We start from the raw sequence: 18152 nt of genomic DNA on the forward strand, positions 1-18152 counted from the left end.
ATGGAGAAATTGGCACTTACTGTATTACCACCAAAAAGTTTAAGCCATGTAGTTTTAAGGGTGTTGGACAGGGTTTTTGACGGATACGGTATTAGACAGCGCTAAATACGTTCTACATTTTGTGGTACGCCAGCTTTTTCGTAATCCAAAATCCAAATTTTTGATCTGGCTACCCAAATTGACCACAGTGAATCAGGGACAATCCCTATCACCGTCGTGAAAGGATTAGACAGTCTGACGATGACTGGCTGCGGGGAGTCTGCACACCAGGCCATGTAGCACAGGCCGCTATTAAGACGTGACAAGAGTTCTCCGTCACGCTCGCCCATGAGGCTGCGCGATGTGAGTGAGCGCGATGAAATTTTTTTGTCACGTCTTAAATGCGCCCCGTACTAGCCCTTCAGAACAGGATAATCAGAGCGTCTATAGAAACATAGAATAGAATAGAATACGACTACATACATACTTACACACTCACACTTATCATACCTGCCTTCTTTCACAGGGGTTAAAAGGCGAATGTTGCACACGTCATGAAGATTATAATATTCCATGACTAATGGTAATGTGACTAACATGATATACCTATCAGTCCATGCTATCAGCCCTGTACGTATAACCGTACCCTATGTATAGGTTCATATCAATCATTGATTTAAATGAATGAATTTTCTTCAAGTGCAAGAGTCCTTAATGCACCGAGTGGGGTGAGAATATACTGTGGTTGCAGTAGGTAAAGACACTAAAACGACAAAAGTTTTTCATTTACTTGTTATACCAAGTGGGGCCTCTATCGAAAACTATGATTAAACTTTCACAAAGAGGAAAACTAATACTTTTTTTTTTTTTTATAAACCATTAAAATTTCACGAAGGTTACGGTTTAAACCCTTCTACGGATGTTACCAAACAACATATATAGTGCTTCTAGCGGTACCCATCCTGAAACCTTTACCACAGAATAATAACTAGTACCAAGCCTTTACTAAAAAAATGCGTCATCCATTCTCACAAGACGTTAGACGCCCTGCCTTGCCGTCGTCTCGTCACAAAACTTGGCAACAGAACAAGACTATGTGAGTCTTGTGAAGTCTTTTCAGTTGTGAAATGCTTCCAATACCATCTGTGAGATTAGCATTCCGGATTCCGGCTTATGGCCAGTTAAAATATTTTATCCTTTTCTGTAGTAAGTACTTGAGATATTTTATACAATTTTGACGAGTTATTTTTCAAAGCAGCTTATTTCCAACTAAGTAAAAAAAAAATGAATTTTCGACTAAGGTCTTATAAAAATTAACTTAACAATGACGATGGTATGATCATAGCAAAAACCAAAATGTCGAAGGCATCTGGTTGAATCTCCTTTTTGATTGGATCACAAACTCGTTCATTGAATTTATTAAATAAGCTCTTTTGAAAAATCATTCCTCATTTCAAGTATACATAATAATTATAGGAATTGGTTTAAGTTTTCGATTATGGACACACAACACATAGGTACTAGTTATTATTATGTTCTGTGAATTGCATTATTTTATCTTTACGTTATTAACTTAGGTACTTATTATGTTTTTAGAATAATTTTGTTTGGTGCTGGATCGCTCCCAACGACTATTACAAATTTCAAAAACCATATATTTAATCAAACATTTGACCCTTGGCTCCAACATCACAACCAACAACAACATTGATTTAACCTAAAGGATGTTGTTGATTTAAAATCATCTCAATTACCATTTCCATACGCCATATAATAGAACTGAATGTATAAAGCCCTTTTCTAGGTCACCGCCCAGTGACCATATATTTAGATGTGATGCTACACTATTAACCTACATACAAGAGATTAAAACCATTAAATAAGTTTTCGGGAGAGAAATAAATACGTAAACATACTCACTACCTTCGTTTAGTATTCATACATTCAGGACCATGATAGCGATAAATTATATACAGATTCTAGATCTAGGCTCTGGTTTCAATACACCTCCAAGATAATCTAGATAATTTTAGTTATAGGTTTACCGGCTAGCTACTTAGCTGTCCAATCCTAATCCTAACTTAATATTATAAATGCGAAAGTTACTGTGTCTGTCTGTCTCTTGCGGGATCCGCTAGTTATTTAATATGGCACTATGATAACCGTTTCCTACAGAGATAATATATAACCGAAAATGGTTGCTAGGCGGTGGATTTCAGAGCCGAATATCGCACCGTTTATCTTTTCAACAAGCTACTTATATAATTTAATTAAGTAAATAGAATGATAACCTAAACGTTTGAATTCCAAATCTCTCGAACGAACTTTTTCATTGCTCGCGAGTGTATGTGTATCACTTAATTGAAAGTTTTTACAAAATATTTATTTATTTTATTTGATACTTTATTGCACAAATATGAAATATAAGTGTACAAAAGGTGGACTTAATGCTAAAAGCATTTTCTACCAGCCAACCTACAGGAGGTACAGAAAAACTAGTAGATATTTACGTTTTTATTAGGTAATATTTTTATGCGCTGGTAAATGTTGCTTACTTTAATATTGCAGACGGCTATAGATTGGCAAGTTGCTTGGCGACCCTCCTTGCGGGGTGAAAGACGCGGAGGGGACGAGGTACCCAAGACGACAGCGGGTAGCGGGAGGGGTAGCGGTAAAGGGCAACGCGTGCACTGCATGTCATTGTTACGGCAGTCTCGGCCGCGCAGCCGAGGCGGCCACATGTCTTATATAGTCTGTCATAATTTGAGTGCGACCCACATGAGATCATTGATCCTGAGACCATTAGTCTTGAGGCCTTTTTAATATTATCATTATATTATTATTAGGTATCTATAATTCGTCAACAAAATAACGTTAAAAACAACAAATCGTATAATGTCTCAATATAGGGGCTTCTTGTAGAACAGCGTACCGGACCAGTCATGCTACGCGGCTAAAGGTTGGTACTGCGCAGTCAGATACGAAAAAGTAAACAACAAAGACGAAGAGTCCATATGACAGTGCGTCAGTTGTCAGTTCTTGTAACTAGGAAAGCAACCAAAATTTATGTGATTTAATGAAAGTAATTAATGAGCAAAACACAGAGAAAAATTACAAAATTGATGAAATTTTGAAAGAAAATGGTCATATCGTGCTTCGCCTACCCCCATACCACCTGGAATTAAATCCTATTGAACTTGTGTGGCGGTACGTGAAAGGCGAGCTCGCAAGAACGTCGATTGACTCTAACTTAGATAAAGAGATAAAAGACTTAGAGTTGCTTTTCTCTAATTATTCGCCTGAAAAGTGGAGAAATTGTGATGACCATGTCATAAAAAATTAAGACGAATATTGTAAATCTGATAGAGTATTTGACGATGTATTGGACAGGTATGTTATTGTTTATTTATAATTTAATGTAAATTAAACATAAAATATTATAGGTGTACACTGAACTAATATGACTGGCGTACTCTAGTACATTATACTTCAGAGGAGGTATAATGTTTTTTGGTTTTTGTCTTAGATTTATAATTGAAGTTAATGAAAACGATGATGAAGATGAGGATGACGACGACGATGAACAAGTTCAAACAGAGAGTGAACATGAAAGTGACATGGAAATTGATTTATAAAATAAAACACTTTTACATAAATAAATTCAAATTGGTAGATATTCTGAAGGTAAACATTCAAATTTTATTGCTGTCAAACTATAAATTTTAAGCTAAATATGACATTTACGGGAACACTCATAGAATAAAATTTTACTTACGTCAGAAATAGTTACAAGCTATCGCGAGATTAATCCGGGCACACTTTTCTACGTGTGTAGCATGTCGTGCTACCTCGCCCCCGCCACTTCTTTCACCCCGCAAGGAGGGTCGCCAAGTAACTTGCCACATTATAGCTTTTCCATTTAGGAGTACAGTGCTCCAAAATTGATAATGCGCATAGAAATCTTTGACAGATCGGTTGTTTTCGATTATGTGACATATGATATTGACTCCTATTTCTTTCGAACAAGGTGCAAAATGCAAGTGTTTTTTTAAGGCTCTTACGATTTAATGATTCGGGTATGAAGATCTGCATGTGTATTATTAATTTTGGACAAGTGTAATTTGGTGCTATTGCCATTAGAACTTTGTCACTGTCACGACTATGTCTAAGTAAACATCCTTCTGTCTTGGATGAGGCCCCATGTCCTGCAATACAAGTATTTGTGCTAGTCGTTTTGTGTTTAAGGCTGTTTACAAAGTTCATCGACCAACGCTGCACGTATATCGGCATTCCAAAGAACTTAAGTACTGTATCAATACCGTTATCAAATTAGCGAATGCAAACTGAGCAATTCAGGGCAAACCAATTTCTGTAAACTGAGGCTGATTCGGAGAAAAAAAATAAAAATTGAGAGCTATTAAAACATACATACACTCACGCCTTGTACTAATGTACTCCCTTTCGGGGTAGGCAAAGGTGCATTGCTGCACCCACTTTTCGCCAGAGCGTTATGTTAGTCCCAATGTAATAGGGGGCGGGCCTATTGCCATTTTACGGGCACATCCAAGACCCGAGAACAAATATCTGTGTTTAAACAAATATCTGCCCCACCCCAACCGGGAATCGAACCCGGGACCTTCGGCTCAGTAGTCAGGGTCACTAACCACTACGCTATTCGGTCGTCTAACCACTACGCCATTCGGTCGTCTATTAAAAATCTTGCAAAACTCAGGCTTTATACAGTGTGTTGTTTTTCGGACCCGACAAACTTTAAGGGTGGATTCTACGAGTAATTTCATCGAGAAGAAACCCCCATATGTGGGGGTCTAAGTTACTTAAATTACATTTTCTTCTTCTTTAAGAAAATCATATGTCGAGGTTGCCTGTAAGAGATCGCTCTCAGCGATAAGGCCGCCTATTAGTACATTAGTTCTAGTCTTCAAGTATTTTTTTGTATATATGATTGATTCATATGGTGTTCAATAAAGCAATATTCTATTCTATTCTATACTAAATACAAAGGTTCGGTATTTTTAAGTGGCTTATCTAGTTTAGAATAAAGAGCAATACTTTCTTTGTGTTTTACAATCATCATACACATTTATCTAGATACAGTGCATTGAACTTGCAAAGGTAGAGTTGAAGAACGGCTCATTTTAAAGCTTTGTGTGCGTGAAGTTAGTAGTCCTTAATTCTTAAGTAGCACGAGTTACTTTTGAACCACAATTGTTGTATTTAATCTTCCGTACACTGTACCCTTTGTTGGGTACTGACGAACCATGTGGCGATGACGTAAATGATACTATGTATTCAGGTTATGTAAACACGTTTAGACAGCTTCATCTTTTCTTTCTTTGTGGGTCAGTTGCACGAAATACGTTCATTTGGCAAATAGGTACCTGTATGTATGTGTTGAGGACCACAGATAGCGAAATACTGAGTATTATTTCCATTCAAATGGCGTAATTTATTAAAACAATCATACACTCACGGGCAATGAAAAAGTTCCATTGCGAAAATAACCTAACCTTACTCTTAAACGAAAAAAACTAACTTAATGACGCCTTCTGCGATATTTAAGTACATTTAAAGATGCATCAGAAATTCAGAATATTACCAAGTGAAAGAGTGAGTGAGTTTTAATTTCTTATTAAATGATTTAAAAAATTGGGTCCATTTGGTGTCTGCATTTTGTAAGTGGAACTGTTTCTTTGCACGTGAGTGTATATATGTTGCAGGCATCTGGTTTAATCTCCTGTTTGATTGAACCGCTAGCCCGTTCATTGGATGACGCTATTCAGTTGTATGACTAGGCCGAACGTTGATTGTACAAGCGTCACAAAACGTCCAACTAGTTAGCTGACTTAAAATCAGTCAGGTGGTGAATAAAACAAATATGGCGTCTAACAGCTAACAGCTGACACAAAAAGCACCTATATTGTTAGTTTTTTGCAAATAAATTAGCTTTAAAGTGCGTTATTTGTGTTAAAATAGTGTGACAACATGGATTTACCTATTATTACGCCGCGGGCGGATAGTTTCAAAGAAAAAAAGTGGCGAAACTGGATAATTATGAACAACAATATGAAGGTACGTTTATTGTTATTGTTTAGTTAATTTGTGAGATAAGAGCTTTGTAACATAGTCTTTTTGTTGACTCTTGTCTGTTGATGTTCACCCTAACCAGACATTACAAAATTGCTATACTATATCCCATTCAACGACTTCGCTGAATGACGTTCAGTCAAGACGTCGAACGTTACAATCAACGACTTCGAGTTGTCCTTTAGTCATACAACTGAATAGCGCCATCCAATGAACGGGCTAGTGGTTCAATCAAACAGGAGATTAAACCAGTTGCCTGCGACATATATAAAGGGGAAATAAGAGTCGAGTAGAGTACCTAAGAGTTTCCCTCTTGTATTTGTTAAGTACAGTCTGGGAGAAAGAAATCTAATCACTCTTGCGAAGTGGTCATTCGAGGAATGTACGTTCGAGTAAGTGAACCTAACACACTGGACATTCAAGGAAATAGATGAAGAAAGAAGTCTGGAGGGCTCCAGTGTGACAGTGACAATGCCACCTGACCTGATATCAAGCTGCGTACATTAAAAAACGCGTTAAAATTACGATATCGACCAAAGTAACATCTCATTTATTTCCAAACTGACGAAGACCATGCTTGTAAACAAAATAACCGTGATCAAAGGAAGCAGAGACTAAAAACTCTAGAACACATTTAACAGTTGGTGAATAAATTATGTGCGGAACTAAGGATTGAAAAAAAGTACAAAAGTGAGTTAGTAAATCAGACACGTAGCGTCGCATAGTGTAGGTAGGTACTCACCGGTAGGTATGGCTCAAAGACTAAGCTAATGATTTGTTTTAAGTACTAAAAGACCGGAAGGTACATTACAATCACGAACAATAAAAAAAAATACTTACAAAATAACGATATCAAAAATAATATTACATGTAATTTTGACTTTGATTTAAGTAATTACGTTTTTAGTAAGTAATATAATAATAATAATAATAATGCGGCAGGGCAGCTTGTGGCGAGCTGTTGGGCATTAGCGACCCCACCCACCCGATGCCGGGGAGAACCCCTGTTCCTCATCTCTGGCTTGCCTTTATTGGTTGTCCAGAGTGAACACTGACGAAGAACAGGATCTCCCACCTCTTGCTTGCCTTCATTGGCTGGCTTGAGTGGTGTACCGCTAGAGCATTTTGCTCGGAGGAAGGAAGTATATCCAGTAAGTGCTTGTAGGGGTCTTGACCGGCATCCGCGATTGCTCTGAGAGCCTTGGTATACCTCTCCATCCTCAGCACCTCATGCCATGTTGCCCCCTTGTTGCTACGTCACTGTAATGTGCTAGCGACTGTTTTGGGGGGCCCATTTAATGTGTGTGCAAGTCACCCCCTGCCTTTTTATCCGTATGTAAAACATATAGGTCAGGCAGGGGCCATAGTCCTTCCATAGTCCCAGTTACCCAGTCCATTTAGCACCCCACTCCATAACCCTGTATTAGTTTTTTCCATATCCTGCAATAGTCCTGCACTAACCGGGGATTTTCCTTGGGTTTACTTCTATAGTTTACACAGGGAAAATCGTCGGTTGGTGTCACATTTCATATAGATTAATGTTGTCAAACGGGCCTCTACATGTTGGCTTCGGCCCCATGCACGCCTTCCAAATGCCCGGGACCCCATGGTCCCGAGACGGTAACGACACAACATAATAATAATAATAATAATAATATGTGGGGACATCTCACACACGGCCATCCGATCCCAAGCTAGGCAGAGCCTGTGTTATGGGTATCGGACAGCTGATATATCTACACAAATACATAGATAGATAGATATTAAATATAAATATCAACACCCAAGACCCGAGTACAAATATTTGTCTTTAAACAAATATCTGCCCCAGCCGGGAATCGAACCCGGGACCTTCGGCATAGCAGTCAGGGCCTCTAACCACTACGCCATTCGACCGTCAATTCTGATGCACTGTTAAAAACGTAAGTAATTCAATATTGCAGACGGCATCATTAAGCTAGCCTTTTCCGTTGGAGTAATTTGGTGCTATTGTCACTGGAACTTTTTCATTGGCGGTCGAATGGCGTAGTGGTTAGTGGCCCTGACTGCTATGCCGAAGGTCCCGGGTTCGATTCCCGGCTGGGGCAGATATTTGTTTAAAGACAGATATTTGTACTCGGGTCTTGGGTGTTGATATTTATATTTAGTATCTATCTATCTATGTATTTGTGTAGATATGTCAGCTGTCCGACACCCATAACACAGGTTCTGCCTAGCTTGGGGTCGGATGGCCGTGTGTGAGATGTCCCCACATATTTATTTATTATTATTATTATTATTGCTCACGAGTGTACCTATACAGGGTGTTGTAAAAAGGGTATAATACTAAGCCGATCATTCTGAACAAAGTTTCTATGGAAAAGATTTTTTGTTTTCCGTGATTTTCCAAAATTCGTAGAACAAAGGTTGTTCAGAATGACCCCCTGAGTCACCAGATTTTGGCTTAGTATACCCTTTTTTCAACACTCTATATTTAAATAAAACGATGTTAAATGACTGTTTCGTCACACAGTCTCAAGGTACTTATTTACATAATAATGTTACGTTATAGAAAAGGTGGGTCACTGAACCTATGACCTTGTCTTAATAGACGAAATTAGAATTTTATGAAATAATTAATACAATCAACTTTATAGTACATAAAATATACAATCACGTGCAAAGAAACAGTTCCACTAAGAAAATGCTGACACCAAATGTCCCCAATATTTTTAAACATTTAATAGTAAATTTTATCAAAATATTTACTTTTAGTAAGTAGCTAATATTTTGATGTGCCGTTAAATGTTCTTCAATATTGCAGAAGGCGTTAATTAAGTTAGTTTTTTTCCGTTTAGGAGTCATTAAGTGCTTTTCTGACTGGAACGTTTTCATTGTCCGAGAGTGTAGTAAACATTTCTTGCTTTATGCAATAAGGCCGCCCTTTTGCACTGTTTTTTTTTCATAATTTGAATACCTAGAAGGTCGATTATTTATGTTATATTGGAGTAAATAGCTTCAACCGTGACAAAACAACTGAAATTATTTTCAGATAAACCCAGCTGAGTTCAATTTTAATGACTAACAAAAACAGTCACTGTACATTATTATTGATTTATGTAAACATGGATAATAATTGATTGATATTAACATAGGTTTATTATTTATCAGTAGCAGATGATACTTTGGCCAGATGACCTGCATTTATGTTGGGAATATTTAAATAAAAGTCATGTTCTATTTTTATTTATATGATAACTTGAACATTTAATTACCATAATTTTATTATTTATGTATTAACTATATGTATTAACCCTTCGGGGGCCTTACGGATAATACTGTATCCGTGGATTTTTAACGTATTTTTTAAATTATTTTCTTGTAATTTGTAGGAGTATCACGGGCATTTTTATTTTTTTGGCGTACTAAACCAAAAGTTTATTATGAATAAATTTTGATCTCGGATTTGGGAAATTCGTAAAAACAATGTCCCCCTTTCGACATCGTATACTAAATACCACTTTTACAACACCCTGTAGGTATATGACGATGGTCAAGCAGCTATTTAGTTATGGGAGCACATCCACTAACTGTTTCAATTCCATTTTATTACTTTTACTTTGAGAATATTACGTTGATCAATAAGTATAATGTATCAAAATGATAGAGCGGGCCAAACTTATAGATTGTACGTACTAACTGTACATAATTGTACAGAAACTATAATTATGTTTTTTCAAAGTAACGTCTTCTATATATTTTATTCATGCTATGAATTAGAAGGATCGAAGGTTAAATTTCTAATCGCCATAAATTATTTATCAGCCCATAGCTTTTGTGTTTAGTTTAATTCTCATGGAAACCTCAAGTTTTTTTTTTTTTATGGCATTCATCCTTACTTGATATAGAAGGTAAACAATCTTTGTGTGTCTTTTTAATCAAAATATTACTAACCAAATAAAATACAGCTACGGTTTAATAACGATATTAATATTTTTTGCTAGTAAGTATTTCTTTTATAAATAAATTCAAATAAAAAGACCCTCCAAGATTGTTTACTTTTTGTGCCAAATAAGAATGAATGCAGCGACGCTATATACCTACCCTGTTTCCAGGGGAAAGACATCTGACATAACCCTTATTACATTCTAATAAGGGTAGTTTTTGTTTGTATCAGATGTATTTCCTTGTGAAATGAACGTTAAGTTCAGCAAACAAGAAAAACTCACGTGAATACATGCTTCTCTGAAACACGTCGCATCTATTTCAGGACGGACGAAATGTCACAAAAATGGAGCCAAAACATTCCTTGTGATGTTGAGATGGGTCACTCACAATTCACAATGTTTATTTTATTGCTGCCACACAACACAAAATTCACTACACAGTAATATGTTTAAGGTCAAACGTAAATAAACAAAACACTATTTATTTAAGTATGTACCTATACAGTTTTTTTCTTCAAGTATATGAAGGAGTTTATTGTCGAAGAGATAAATTTTTGGAATAACGTTACACATATCACTAACTACATAACTGCATACAAGCACTAATTATATTACTCATATATATACTCATTTATTTATCATGTGTAGTTTAAAAAAGTTTCAATAAGTATTTTACACCTTGATTTACAAAATAAGCATTTCAATAACATAAGAATAATTTACACACTGACTACAAAATGACTGTTTAACATAGGTACATTATAAATTTACGTAGTAAAGTTAACCACAACAAAACATTTGTTACACAGAACACGATAGTTACCGCCGCCTATACACACGACACTGCGCCAGTGTGAGTATTTGTGATTTGTGACGCCATCTTTATCAAACCATAGAGGTTATAACAACTAGCGCATTTCCCGCGCGCGACGACCACAGATAATTTAAAATAAAACTAGTTTCCAAATTACCACGGAAGGGAGACGTTTCCGTGATATGTCTATTTTCGCAAGCGAGAAGTCTAATTTTGTTTATGATTTTATTCTAAAATTCTAAATGATCAAGATCGTTTTGTTTACTTTAAATAGCAGTTGGCATAATAATAATATTATAAAGAGGAAAATTGAGAGTATGAACGAATGTTTCTAGCGAATTAACTGAAAAACGGCCGAATCAAAATTATTTTATTTATTTATTTTATAATTGTCGGGTCACTAACAGCTATTCATTACACAGTAAAGTATTATAATTATAGAATCAATAAGCCATTTAAAAGAGACCACTGATGGAATACAGAACAAGAAAAAAAAAAAAGTGATAAGCGCTTACTTAGTAAAACACACTATTTACGAGAAACATAGTACATACTACTATAATATAGTCACCTACTATATAGTAAAGTAATCTACTGGTTTACAAAATACAAAAAACAAAACTTAATTATGGTTTATCGCTTGCACCAAAAAATTGTCTGCTAATCGCCTGCCTCACCTTTGGAATGCTTGTGAAGAATAGATCCAGATCTACTTCGCGCTCCAGCTTATTGAATTTCCTACAGGATCGCAGGAGAAATGAGTTTGCTCTATAGTTAGTAGTAACCGCATTGGTATGGAATGTATGCGTATGTCTTACTGGACGATTACAATAATAAAATAAAAGCTTACTAATTATAAATGCTACATTATTCCTGTTATTAACTATTATTAACTTTTCACACTAGATACCCAAGGCAACTAGTTCTGCCAAGTTTTAAAACAGCAAAAGCACAAAATAATTGTTATATGATGGCAGTCCGTATATACAATAAGCTTCCAGAAATTATTAAAGATTTACCGCTTAATCAATTTAAATATAGGTTAAAAAAATGGCTAGTCATGAAATGTTTTTAAAGTACCAAAGAATATTTTGAATTTAAATGATTACTTAATACAATAGGAAATTTTGCAATGCACTAAATTTGTAATTTGAATTATTTTATTTTTTAATCATCAATATATGTAATAATTATTATTATAATATATATAGCTGGATTACCACTCACTCACTCATTGACATAGTAGTTCTCCCAGAAGGAGCAATTTTTTGATATAACAATGTTTTAGGGAAATGTACAGGGTGCTCGGGTGAGTAGAGAAAAACCTCGACTTTTTAAAAAAAGTTGTAAAAAAAAAAAAATTTTTTTGTTCCTCTTTTTTGGTGACCATACATTTTTTTATATTTTGAGGGTGTTTTTAGAATGTCTGACAGATTATAAAAAAAATATAAAAAAATAAAAAAACAAAATGGCGGCCGAGTTGCAGTGAAGCAAAGTTTAGGGCGTGTCAGACCCGACTTGAGGTGAATTGATCTCCCGGAAGGGGGGGAGGTGGGGGGATGGTGTTTTTTGTAAACGGTGGGGCACATGATGAAATTTAAGGGAAAATTCCAAAAAATGATTTTTTTTTAATTGCGGGGGGAGGGGAGATTTTTTTATAAAAACGTGTTTTTTCGGGGATTTTCAAAGCATTTTTTTATTGTGTTCGGGGCATCTGACAGGTTCGACTTGTATGGAGCGGTTGTGCAGTTTGACGAGTAGAGTTGCCATGTGAAAGAATTTTCCCCATTTTTAGGGTAAATTTCGAGATTTTCCCCAAAAACATGAAAAGTAGAAATGGCCACTTTTGATTTTAAAATTTGATGCAGTTTTGTCGGCAAGACCCGCACTAATGACATTTGACCATTTTCATTACTTTCGACTGGCAACCCTGCGCGATAGGCGAGATTATATTTTTTCGGATTTTTTTACGTCGACCCAACTTGAGGTGAATTGATCTCCCAGAAGGGAGGCAGGTGGGGTGATGATTTTTTTTGTACACGGTCTGATGTATGGTGCAGTTTATGGGAAAATTCCGAAAAGTTGAAAAAACAAAATGGCGGACTGCTTTGACGGCCATTTTGTAAAAGTGACTTTTTTTCACGATTTTTGATTGGTTGTTTCACATGTTTAGAGTGGTTGGAGAGATTTGTCTTGTACAGCGCATTTGTGTAGTTTGTTGGGTAGACTATACCAGTTAAATAAAATTTCCCCATTTTTAGGGAAAATTTTGAGATTTTCCCCAAAAACATAAAAAATAGAAATAACCGTTTTGGATTTTAAAAAATGATGCAGTTTAGTCAGAAAGGCTCATACTAATGACATTTGACTATTTTCATTACTTTCGGCTGGCAACCCTGAGAAATACGGGATATTATATTTTTGAAAAAGTTCAACGTCGATTCAAGTTGAGGTGAATTGATCTCCCAGAAGAGGAGGAGGTGGGGTGATGATTTTCTTTGTACATGGTTGGATATATGGTGAAATTAATAGGAAAATTCCGAAAACTGCAAAAATCAAAATGGCGGATGAAGTGGCAGCCATTTTGTAAAAGAGAAATTTTACATGTTTTAAGGCTATTTGACCTGTATTGAGTGGTCTGACAGTTTTGACTTGTAGAGCGCGTTAGTGTAGGTGGATGCATTTAGTTTGCTTATGAAATAAAAACTCCCCATTTTTAGGGAAAAAATAAAATTTCCCTATAAACATGGGGAAATTTTACATAAATATGCAATTTCATCGTTTTGTGATGGTCTGAGGGGATTCAAATGTATGGCGCGTTTGTGTAGTTAAATGCATAGAGTTTTAATTAATAAAAAAAACTCCCAACTTATAGGAAAAAAAAACAAAATTTCCTTAAAAACGTATACAAAATTACCAACATTAGCAATTTCACCCCGTTGAAGTGGTCAGACAGATTAATGGTATATGGCGCATTTGTGTAGATAAATACAAACAATAATTATTTAAAATAAGAACTCCCCACTTGTAGGGAAAAAATCAAAATTTCCCTAAAAACGTACAAAAAATTACCAACATTAGCAATTTCACCCCGTTGAAGTGGTCAAACAGATTTATGGTATATGGTTCATTTGTGTAGATAAATACAAACAATAATTATTTAAAATAAAAACTACCCACTTGTAGGGAAAAAAATCTAAAAATCCCTAAAAACGTACCAAAAATTAAAGATAAAGATAAAGATAAAGAAACATTTATTCGACACATAGACAGCAACAACAACAAAAAGAAAAATACAGACTTAAAGAAAAGAAATACATATACAAAATAACAAGGACAAAAGAATAATAATAAAAAATTAACATGAGGCAAGAACAAAAATACAGGCAAAACACAAAACAATAACACAACGGGTTGCTGTCCGGAGTGTCGAAACGGCACCAGCTCAGCATGAGCTGTGGACAGTAAGGCCACAGCGCTGATTTTCAGCTGGCCCTTTTAAGTGACCTCAGTCACGTACACGAGTACCTACTTAACTATGTACAAAAAATATATATAATAATATATAAGTATAGGTATATGGGACAAGTGTGTTGTGTGATTACTGATGGTAAGTTAATAAATAATGCAGCTTACATTAAAAATAGATAGGTATGTGTGTGTAAATTCTGTAAAAAATAAATAGTACTTGTTAAAAAAAAATAATAATATATATACTAATTCCATTAATAATACATAAATATTACAAAAGGTATCAGTAACATAAATACTAAATACAGAGCAAAATAAATAAATACTAAATACAGAGCAAAATAAATATGTAATAGTGCGATGCGAAAAAGTAGTGGGTAGCCATAATGAAACGGCGAACGCACCCACAACCTACAGCCTAAAATAAATTTCAGTAACCGGGCGCGATCCGTTCAGTGTACCCGCGTCATCCCGCAAGCCATTCATAGATAACGCGGCGGCGCCCGCGCACCCACGCCCGGATACGAAATGAAGCACCCCACGAACACCTAGTTCGTACAGTGCGTCCAGTGATCACAATAACAACCACTATCAGCAGCAAAAGTGATGCATAATGTTCGTATTGTTACAAAGTCAGCATTACGATAAAAAAAAAAGGTAAGTGTTTTTTCTTATTATTATATTTCTACTGCGATAAAAAAAAAACATACATTAAGATATAAAGTATATTAACTAGGTACGTGTGGACGACTATGGGTGGGACAATAGATATGTAATACCGTTATTACAGGTTATCAAATTTATAATAAGTAAGTGAATAAACTATAACTATACATTATATTTTGTTTCAGGGATAAATTAAGCAGCATGGCTGCACGCACCAGAGTTTAAGATGTTGAGGTGATGGATTACAATGTACTACTGCGTGCAGCCCGCACCATGCAGCCAACCACGGGACACGGAGCCAATACTGCGCGTGAATACATTCGAAGTAGGTATAACTTCTTAAAAACTTCTTAAAGCCCTTTTCTTTGATCATCAAGTAGGATCATTTTGTAATGAAATTTAAAAGTCGATATTGATTTCAGGTCACGGAGGGGTGGTCTCAAGGTGTTCCATATGAAGCTGGCTGCATAACGGAACGAGTTGCGAAACAGTGCGGTTTTGTGCTTCGGAGTGACCATAAGATAAGTGGACGCCCTAGTATTTATTGTATGATGGTTACGAGACCATTCAAGTTTATTGTAAAGGTACTGGGGTGATTTGAACTTTATAACGCCAAACAGGAGCGCGGCAAGGTGCAGCCGCTGTCTGGCGGCTACCTTCAGTAGCCCGCAAGAGTTGAGATAAGGGGTAACATGGGAGCGGGGAGGGATATCCATACAGAATCTAATACAGGCGTTTTGTACCCTTTGCAGTAGCTTTTCCGTTTTCCGTAAAAGACATGGGCCATATACAGTGTCCGCATAATTTAGTTTAGACAGAACAAGCGACTCACATAACTGTATTCGCAGGTCAACATTAATGTACCGTCTAATTTTATAAAGAGTCTTGAGTCTGAAGAAGCAGTTTTTGACCATTTCAATTGCGTGTTTTTCAAACCGTAAATAATTGTCGAATGTTAGGCCTAGGTTACGAGCTTCGGTTACCTGTTCAATATCTACTCCTGCTAGTTTTATGGTAGGGTTATTTGTATTAGTAATTTGAACTTGTTTCCTTGTGCCAATAATAATAAACTTCGACTTATCGGGATTTAGCTTTAAAATATGCTTATTAGACCAGGTCGCAATACGATCTAAGTCCTGGTTTATAAGATCACAAGTATTGTTAACGTCAGACGGGGATCCTGATAGGTATAATTGTAAGTCATCAGCATAGACATGGTATTTGCAATTTACAATCTCATTGGTGATATCACTAGCGTAAAGGATAAATAACAATGGTCCTAGGGTGGATCCTTGCGGGACTCCTCTAGATACTGGATACTCAGCAGAAGCAACTGTATTGCCATCACATTTTCTCAGCTTAACTATTTGTGAGCGTTGATCTAGATAGCTGTAAAACCATTTGACCGTACTAGCATCAAAACCATAAAATGTCAACTTTGCGATCAGTAGCGGAACATTAATAGTGTCAAATGCGCGGGAAAAATCCAACAAAGTGAGAATGGTAGACATACCCTTATCCGCGGAAGCCAGTATATTATCTACAACGTCAATCAGGGCAGTAGAGGTGCTGCGGCCTCGACGAAAGCCGGACTGTACATCAGGCAGAATACCATTAACCTCCAGGTAGTGCGACATTTGGTTATACACAGCTTTTTCCAGAATCTTTGACATACATGACAGCAAACTTATCGGACGTAGGTCCTTGTATTGACTCGGAGTAGGTATTTTAGGTATAGGACTAACCAGAGCAATTTTCCACGGGGCCGGAAATGTAGAAGTTTTAATAGAGTAATTAATTATAAAAGTGATAATATCTAAGGTCCGCGGTAGCGTCAGCAAAATCATAGCCAATGATATGCCATCGCACCCGAGTGCATTCGATTTAAGTTTGTTGATAATTTTGCCAACCATTAGCTCGTCGATAGGTGAAATATTAAATGTGTATGTGCTATGTCTGTTAGATTCATAATAAATTATATCTGATAAATTTATCTTATTGTTACCGGGAATGTCAAGGAAGTGTTTGTTAATCATATCGGGGTCATTAAAGCTATCAGGTAGGTAGTCAGTTTTATGTTTACGGAGTACAGTGTTCTTAAGATTCTGCCATAATTTCGCCGAGTTTTTAATATTGTTATTAATGTTGGACTGAAAATATGCTCGCTTTTCATTGTGTAAAGCTGCATTTACTAAATGTTTCAGGTCCTTATAATAATTGTTGTCTGAAGCGGAGTTAGTGATACGGAACCGTTTATGGGCTGCGTCTCTCAAACTCATCATGTACTTCACGTTATCAGTGATCCACGGGTAGTCGGCGGCCTTCACACGGACAGTGCGCTCGGGAGCATGTAGATCAAATAATTTTATCATGTAATCAGTAAATGTAGCTACCATTTGATTGACATCATCAAAACTTTTAATATGTTCCCAATTAATTAAGTTAAGGTCAAGGTTAAATTGTTCCAAAATAATATTTTTTAATGGCCGGTATGTAATCCATCGGGGCAACGGTTTAGGTTTTTTAACATTCAGTCCTACTGTTATGAATGCATGATGTCCTAGGGTAGGTATGTAGTCGACATTTATACATTTAATATCCAAGTCTGAGCAAACGACATCTATTAAAGTTTCGCTACTGCTAGTGAAGTGCGTAGGTTCGGTTACGTACTGTTTTAAATCAACCGTTTGTACAAAATCATCAAAATGACGCCTTTTGTAGTCAGTACTATTAGGTAAAAGATTAATGTTGAAGTCACCAAGCACAATCATCTGGTCGTAATTAGTGAAAGATGTTATACTGTCCGTTAATGCATCAAAGAAAATACTACAGTCTTGCCACGGCGGTCTATAGGCTGTTCCGATAAGCAGTTTTATTGTGTTAACGGTACAGCTTAACCACATTTGTTCGACGCCGGCCGCGGCGGGATGTGTGCGAAATCTTACCTTAAGACCCGTTTTCACATACATACCTACGCCTCCACCTCGCGTGCGCTTACCTGGGGGTCTCGGCGTGTGGCGTAGTTTGTAGCCGGGTATGACGGGCGCGCGGTCTATCTCCCCCTCCCTGAGCCAGGTTTCGTTGATAGCCATAATGTCAACATCATAGCGTAGTACAGTGGCTATGAGTTCATCATGCCCTGTGCCCAATGATCCCGCGTTAAAGAGTCCAACTAATAATGACTTATTTTT

At 36.5% G+C, this 18152-nt stretch overlaps 1 protein-coding gene and 1 long non-coding RNA gene across 2 annotated transcripts in view; one reads left to right on the plus strand and one right to left on the minus strand.

The window, feature by feature from the left end:
* Positions 1–18152, minus strand: part of LOC105391158 — a 111439-nt gene that overhangs the window by 55075 nt on the left and 38212 nt on the right. The window lies entirely within an intron of this gene.
* Positions 14748–15973, plus strand: LOC125490111. Its single transcript, XR_007267454.1, has 3 exons — positions 14748–14952; positions 15147–15286; positions 15384–15973. It is a non-coding gene; the product is annotated as an uncharacterized LOC125490111 (long non-coding RNA).

Source organism: Plutella xylostella, chromosome 20 (assembly GCF_932276165.1).
Source record: "Plutella xylostella chromosome 20, ilPluXylo3.1, whole genome shotgun sequence".
Taxonomy (NCBI): domain Eukaryota; kingdom Metazoa; phylum Arthropoda; class Insecta; order Lepidoptera; family Plutellidae; genus Plutella; species Plutella xylostella.